The 6,806-nt window shown below is 40.5% G+C and overlaps 1 non-coding gene across 1 annotated transcript; it reads right to left on the reverse strand.

Annotated features, from left to right (window-relative positions):
- Positions 1 to 6,535: 6,535 nt before the first annotated feature.
- On the reverse strand, positions 6,536 to 6,619 carry Trnal-uaa. Its single transcript has one exon. It is a non-coding gene; the product is annotated as a tRNA-Leu (tRNA).
- Between the last annotated feature and the right edge of the window lie 187 nt (positions 6,620 to 6,806).

Consider the following 6,806-nt stretch of genomic DNA (forward strand, 5'->3'; position numbering starts at 1 on the left):
CGTTCTCTCGGTGCTCGACTGTTCCATTTTCACGTTTGCAGTCAGTAGACAGCCTATCAAATTCGTCCCGTCTGTCCATCTGTCTGTCTTCCCATCTGAAACAACTTCAGAACCGCTGAACAAATTTTCATGAAATATGATAATGGAACGTTTTGATTAGGTACTTGCAGGTAATTCAATTTTGGCAAAATAGTGAAGACGGCTTGAAGAACTGCATGCGTTGTGTTTGCATCTTGAAGTTGTCTGCCTCACATTTCTTCGAGTGAAGTATGTTTAGGAAAACACTGCACACGACAGGAATCGAAAGACAAACTTTGTGCCCCCTGCAATATTTCAGTACACCTTACGGTTTCTGAGGTAAATAAACAAAACGAACTCTACGTCTGCTATACCGAGTATTCAGCACGGGTCTCCCGGGCACATGCCAACATTACAAAGGACCCTTTTCGCTACAGCAATTTAAAGAAGCTTCTTTCCACATGAATTTACAGGTCTATATAAATATATACTTAATTAGAATATAACTGATTTTGCTGCTATTCTCACTCATACTGAGCCAGGTTATATGACACCAAACACCTAAATTATTTCAGCAAATAATTAAAATTAATAAAATAAAAAAATGTTCCTGCATTGAATACAGTTTTCTTTTGTGAGCTTTGTTTTGTTCTTTTAATTTAGTGCTCTATTACAAAACTTTAAAGAATATATCATGTTTTATATATATTGTCAAGTGTATGGGTGACAATTGCCCAGACCGATTCTGGGGTCCACCCAACCTCTTATACAATGGGTACCAGGGGCTCCTTCCAGGGGTAAGGCGGCCGGAACGTGAAGCTGACCACTCATCTCCAACCCGTGCCGAGATCAAGAATATGTGGATCTATACATCCACTCCTCCATATGACTTCATGGCATAGTACTTAATTAAACACAGGGAAACTTTACCTTTTATGAGTGAATATAGACGGGGTTTTATATCGGTAATTGGATTTATTGAATACTTACAGATCGTAACTACAATTAACTATAGCCCTACAGCTAATTCACACAATCTACTATTCAATACAGCAGCCCTAAATCTTATCAGTCTGCTGTATCTTCACCGGTTGTCGCCTGGTAATGGCTTCCAAATCCGTAGCTTTCTCAGCTTCCATGTTCACGCCCTTGCTGGCCAGCAACTGTCTCACAAATCACTAAACACTAGACTTGTCTGCTTATAACACCTCGGCACGGATAGGACAGAAAATACCTCTCCAAACAGTTCTTCTGTTGTTTCATCACGTAGGTACCTCACGGACCTCCTAGAGCAGTGCTTCTCAACCGCCGGGCCGCGGTCCAGTACTGGGCCCTGGCATCAATTATACTGGGCCGCCAGAGGCTCTTCTGGAATTTGTCATTTTCATTTTCTAAGCATTTTTCGTGAATAAATATTGCGTGACCAAATGCAGGATCCGGCTGCTTTACTCCTTGAGAAGGAATTCCCTGGAGAATTTTTGTCAGAAACGTATTTATAAAAGTGTTCTCTATTTCTGCAATGAAAAATTAATGTTTTTATTAAACTGCATCAATGGATATATAAAAGAAGTTTGTGAATGGAAGAATTGCATTAAATCTAATCTAGGAGAACCAGTTTTAAGATATTGTCATTTATATGTGTGACCATAGACGGGGTTTGGCTTGGATATTGGATTTATTTACCACTTTAACACACGACTCGTGACTACACTTATATATAGCACCACCGCTAATCTTCACAATTCACAAACCACTACAGCAGCACCTAAGACTTTTCCAGCCTGGACCGCCTCTGTGGTCTAGTGGTCAGAGTTCCTGCCTACAGATCCACAGGTCCCGGGTTCGATTCCCGGTGCTAAAAGATTTTCTGAGAAATAGTGTGTCTGTAACGGGGTCCACTCAGCCCCGTGAGCATAATTGAGGAGCGGCTTCGGTCTGAAAAACGGAGATTAACGGCTGTTGGTATCTGTTGCGCTGGCCACGTGACACTCTCTATCCGTAAAAGTTGGCACTAACTTTGCCGACAATCGGTGGTCACTCGGTAGGTATAGTTCGCTTGCGGACAATAAGCCACAGAATTTGTTTGGTTTGTTTTGTTGTCTTCACCAACCCTTTCCTGGCAACGGCTTTAACAGTGCAGATTCTTCAGCTTCAAGCACTGAAGTCCTCTTTTCACAGACTCCCGTGCAGAACTGACCTGGTCACCCCAATTGGCCAGTTTTGTTCCTTTTAACTCCTTAATAAGGACCACGTAGAAACACTCCATTTCCAACAGAATTTCTACTCTTGAGCGTCGATTCGTTGCTGCGGGAACGTGTTTACCGAGCATTTGCCCACAGACGGCACTCGTATATCCGTCTATCCAGCTGTCGTTGCGAAGCAACGGCTCTAGACGCTCCAATATGAAGCCGATTGAGTTAACACAGACATTGATCCCAACGCGGTCTATTTAAAATCACATAGTAAACTGAGGAGTGTCTTGATAGCCTGCAATATAGTCAGCTTCTTGAGAAAGCCATACAAAACTGGGTTATTTATCTAACAGTTTCGATTTTAATCACTTATTCAATTAGCAAATTAGTGACTTATTGCCAAGTCCTCCTTAATTTCGACACTTCATAAAATATTATTTGGCTAGAAATATCAAAGAGGAACAGATGGACAGAGCAGGGTAGAAATGAGAATTGCGTAACGAAATTTCATCGGACACATGACGGGAAGAGAACATGGGGAAAATAAGTTTTTCTGTAGTTTGGAAAGCGATGTTAAGGTTGATGGATGGATAGGCGTGGAATGTACTCATTTTGCTCACGATGGCGACAAGTTGTCACGTGTGTTAGTGTCTATAGACGGGGTTTGGACTGGTGAACAGATTTACTAACACCTTATAGAATCATCTCGCACTTACAGACAAAACAGCGCTCTTGTTGATTTACACAATTTACAGTTCACCGTTACGCACTAGGATTTTCAGTCTTTACTAGTCGTACACTGGTAACGGAATTAAAATAGACTCACTACGACTAGACTATGTCATCAGAGAAGTAAGTGAGGAAACCTATGATACGCCATGCTATGACTGTGAAGATGCTGTCTCCTGGGATGTGACGCCATGTAGTCTGGTGGAACATATATGATATAAATTCCGTCCTAAGTGCAACAATTTATTGTAGGTCTTTCGTTTTGCTTTCTTCCACACTACATGTTTCGGCCGCAAACGGCCATCATCAGGTGTATACACTCACGTAGCTGTTACACTGCACCCAGTTTAAAATTTTAAAACACACAGGTCTTCCCAATTGTTCCCTTCGTCGCTGCTAACAGGATCTACTTCGTTGATATTTGTCTGATTCGTACATCATCTATGTCACTCACACACGTAAATTTTGACATTCATGAACTGCAGTTTTAAAATCTTCAGTTCAAATTTTAGGAAATTCCTTTAAAATTTTTCCAAATTTAAAAAATTAAAATTTAAAATTCTCAGGGTTACTCGCCCCACGTCTATAGTGCTACAGCGGCTACTTCTTGTTTTCAGCACTGTACAGGTGTCATTCTGTGTATATTCCCTGTGTGCGTGCCGCTGCTTATCTTTACTACGTGTTGCACTTAGGACGGAATTTATATCATATATCGTATAGAGTGCAACAGGATGCTTAAATATAATATGGTAGAACATAATCAACATTAAGGAAGAACCGGCTGGCTACATCTTCGTGGTATTTTTCTACACTTAAAATGGACGAAGCAGGTTCAGAGTAGAAGAATAAACTCATATCCTAAATGTGGAAGCCGAATATTCCTCCGGGATATTGGCAATGTTGTATGGGACTACATTACATCACATCCAACATGATAGGAATCTTACAAATTGCCGTGATTTTCCTCAATTTGATTCTAGTTAGTGGCACTGAGAAGAGTTTCTCGGAAAGCAATTCTTCTGAACTGCAACCGAAGGGTTCCTTGGTCGGAAGGCAACTGAGGCACCGGATACCAAGAATTGAACTTTCGTGATTTTCGTAAGGATCACCAGATGAAAGCCGAGATTGATTCCTCAAGCAGACAAGAAAATCTTTCTCAAGCCGCGCCATAGCTCAAGCTGTCAGTCGCGGGCTTCCCACTGATGCGGCCCGGGTTCGAGCCTAAGTCAGGTCAAGTTGGATTTATGCTGGACAAAGTGGCACTGGGGCAGGTTTTCTCCGAGTACTTCGGTTTCCCCTGCCAAACTTCATTCCACCAATTTCTCCATCATCATAATCATCTGCGGAAGGTACAAAGGCCAATCAGTGGCCCCCGTGCCGAGTGGACCCAGCTGGACTCCACCCCCCACCATGCGAATAAAAAAAAATCCTTCTTTTAAGTCACTTCCATTTTACTGCACGTGAGCCGGGACAGCAAAATGGTATAGCGGCTATCTACTGGCTGGACATCAGAAGGGTCGGAGTTCGAGTCCCGGTGGGGTCAAGAATTTTCACTTCTCCACATCGTCCAGACAGACTCCAGGGTCCACCCAACCTCCTATCAAATGTGTACCGGGGGCCCTTCACCCGGGGATAAAGCGGCCGGGGCGTGAAACTGACCACTCACCTTCAACCAGTGCTGAGGTCAAGCAAACGTGGGTCTATACATCCACTCCCCTATACACCTTCATGGCGTAGTGCTTACGTAGCTACGTACAGCGACAAATTTACCTTTAAATCCTCTTACACACGGTGTACGTTCATAATGCAACCCCGACAACAGCCACGAGGTATGAAGCAGGAATTCAATCAAAATGTTCTCTCCGTGAAACGGACTTTCGCAACTTCCATCGTGACGCTCGGTCAGTGTCACCCTGGCTGCTAGGCTGCTGCTGTCACCGCCAGCTGTAGATGAGATCACGAGGGGAACGTGTGTTCGTTCCCCAAAAATGTACGCATCGAAACCTTTCGATGCTTTACGTGAAATTTTTAGCAATGCGTACTCTGACAAGAGTAGGTCAAATCAAATACAACAAAACGTCAACAGTGTATTGTTGTCATCTATACATTTTTCTAGAGGGCTCTGGCAGTCATCTGGCCAAACGGATATAAATATGGAGATAGGAACATGAAAATTGGGATGGATTGGTCGCATACTGAAGAAGGATGATGAACAGCCATCACAGGTTGTGTTTCAGTGGAATCCTCAAGGAAACAGAGGAAGGGGGAGACCAAGAAACAGCTGGAGGACATCCGCTCTGAGAGAAGCTGGAAGAAGCTACAGTGAGCTGAGGCGTTCAGCTATAGATCAGGACAAATGGAAAAAGCTTGTAGATGTCTTATGCTGCAGATGGAACTAGTGAATATAGTATTATTATTATTATTCCATTACTGTTATTATCTTGCTCTGGAGGAGTTACAATTGCACTTTACGCACTAGGATACATCGCCTTGATGCTCTCTTTCTTACTCAAGTTTACTTTGGTTTGAAATTCTGTCCTTCTGTTCTGGAAATTGTTAGTCTCTGAGTTCCTGCTCGGTATATCAGAGACTTGCATTGTTCAGTGTATGCTTTGCATGTACAAACTGTCCCTCTGCTAGATGTGCAGCAGCTGCTAGTGCTGTTTCCAGGGATGCTGACGTATTCGGAGCCAGAAATGTTCTCCCCAAACGATTTTTAAATGTAGTATAATCGTTAGTATTATTATTATTTGCATGTACATTAAACAACAATAAACTGAAGTATTATTAATATCCTCTCTGAAAATCTATACATTTCATTTCTTAATTAAATATTTATATATTTCATTTCTCAGTTCTTAATAACACTTAGATTTATGTTGATGAAATTATTATTATTGCTATTATTATCATTTGTTTGTTTGCTTACTTTTCTGCATTACTGTGTTTTCCCCAGTGCTTGCCTGTAATTTATATTTGACTTTATATTGTGTTTGTCTTTAATGTAATTACTTTTATCTACACTGTGCTCTGTCTGTAATTGGCCTTGCGGCTGTTGACTCGACACATAAATAATAAATAATTTAACTGAATTGAATTATTGTTATTACCAACGCGGTGGGTAAAGATCTCGGCATATTTGCAGTCGGGGCAGTTTCTCTCAATCATATTTAGCACGTAAATAAAAAAAATTGAATAAATAAATATATTTATACATTGATCCATTAAAACTTCAATTGTTTTATATTTTATTGCTGCCATGATTGTTCCAATCAAAAATTCTAATTGTATTTAGTTTAATTTTCTCACTTCTCAATGATAGGTTTGATTTATGTTGATAGTTATTATTATAATTATTAATTTAATTATTATTATTATTGTTATTAACTTCTATGTGTGTATGTACATATATTGTCTTTTCTCGCCACAAAGGCATAACCGTTGTAAATGTGCATATTTTATTTTCTCGTCTGTTAAAGCTAACTTAAATTTTTCTCAAGATTATTATTAATTTATTGCTATTATGTACAAGGGGTGGGCATTCTTGGCCCTTGCACCGCGACCACAGTGATCTATTGTGCCTAAAAAAAAGTTGTTGCCAGGTGTGGGGTTCGAACCCACGCTCCCTTACGGGAACCAGAACTTAAGTCTGGCGCCTTAGACCGCTCGGCTAACCTGACGATTTATTGCTAATGCACTATAAACTGTCATATTTTGTATTTTGTTCTTTGATTATTTTTGTGTGTTTCTATGTACTCGTGCTAACTTTGTAATTGACCTCTGTGCTGTTTAGTTTGCAGGTAAATAAACACAAATTGAATTATTATTATTATTATTATTATTATTATTATTATTATTATTATTATT

The sequence above is a fragment of the Cryptotermes secundus genome, unplaced genomic scaffold (genome assembly GCF_002891405.2).
Source record: "Cryptotermes secundus unplaced genomic scaffold, Csec_1.0 scaffold433, whole genome shotgun sequence".
Classification (NCBI taxonomy): domain Eukaryota; kingdom Metazoa; phylum Arthropoda; class Insecta; order Blattodea; family Kalotermitidae; genus Cryptotermes; species Cryptotermes secundus.